Source organism: Bidens hawaiensis, unplaced genomic scaffold (assembly GCF_021521415.1).
Source record: "Bidens hawaiensis isolate Kalapana, Puna unplaced genomic scaffold, B.hawaiensis_p1.1 tig00036383_1, whole genome shotgun sequence".
Classification (NCBI taxonomy): Eukaryota; Viridiplantae; Streptophyta; class Magnoliopsida; order Asterales; family Asteraceae; genus Bidens; species Bidens hawaiensis.
In genome coordinates this window covers 25,599-27,131 of record NW_027496354.1, presented here as the reverse complement: position 1 = coordinate 27,131, position 1,533 = coordinate 25,599, and positions in this window count along the sequence as shown.

Here is a 1,533-nt window from a genome sequence, read left to right as displayed (position 1 = left end):
ACGTTCAGTTTCTAGTGGTAGCTATCGACTACTTCACCAAGTGGATAGAAGCAAAACCCTTAGCCCAAACAACCGCAAAACATATCAAAAAATTTATTTGGGAATTTATTATTTGTCGTTTTGGACTTCCACAGAATTTGGTGAGCGATAACGGCACCAACTTTGCTGACAAGAAGCTACAAAAGTGGCTGGAAGAACTTCAAATCACCCACACCTTTACCTCAGTGGCACACCCGCAGGGTAATGGTGAGGTGGAAAGAGCAAATAAGAGCATCGTCGACGGCATAAAGAAAAGACTCTTGGAACATAGATCCGGCTGGGTGGACGAAGTTCCACACGTCCTTTGGGCAAACAGAACGCTGAAAAAGGCAAGTATGGGAGAAACCCCGTTCAGCCTCACCTATGGCACTGAAGCCATGGTCCCAGTCGAAATTGGTCTACCCTCACCAAGGGTCTTGACTCAACCAGAAGACAATGAGGCGGAAAGACGGTTAGACCTTATGCTAACCGAAGAACGCAGAGACTTAGCCGCAGCGCGAGAAGAGAACTACAAGCGAAAAATGCAAAAGTACTACAACACGCGGGTAAAACTCTGCAACTTCAATGTCGGAGACTACATACTGCGTAACAACGAGGTTTCGAACCAAGAACGCCCAGGAAAGCTGGCCCCGGTCTGGGAAGGGCCATATATTATCAAAGAAGTTTTGGGAAAGGGCACATACCGGCTCGAAAGGCTCGATGGCACTCCCATCCCAAGAACATGGAATGGAGCTCAATTACGCAAATGTTACATGTAGATCAATTCCAAACTTGTAAAGAAAAGGCCTAGAGCCACTTCTAATGGAAATGATTCTCCTCTATCACATTGTGTTGATAGCCTTACCTTTATACTTATGAACTTTCCAGACTGATATGCCGGTATTCACCGCATAGATAAGTGTGGAAATAAGTAAGTCGTTGCGTGTGGAAGGCGGTAAAACCCGCATAAACATAAAAAAAGCAAAAATTTTTAAGGAAAAGATGAGGAAAACCTTCACGCAGGTCAGATATAGGTAAAGTTTGGCCATCCTATTAAGTGAAAGTGACGGTCTTACCCGCACAATCAGGATAGAGGAAGCAAAACTTTAACTTATTATCTACCATGTTGACAGGTTAAATTATCCAAAACACCTAGAAAGTTGCTAAGTTAAACTAAAATATGCATGAATAAAACATACAAGGTTTACAAGGTAAAGCATTAACAAAAACATTTATATTTAATAAAAATTCAAAGATTACAAGAATGGCTGGGCATCTACCCCGCCTACAAAAATGTAAATCTATCCTAATGATGGGAAGGGATCTCAAGGTTCAAACTTCAGGACCACTCCCTCCAAACCCACTCGAACCCGCACCATCAGTTGGCTGTGGCGGTTCAAGAAAAGCCTTGAGAATAGTTAGCCCATCATCAGCAGCAGCAATCTTGTTCACCTTCTCCACCACTGGATGCGGGAAGGCAGCATACTGGTTCACTGCTTGGTCGTAAGCAGCTTC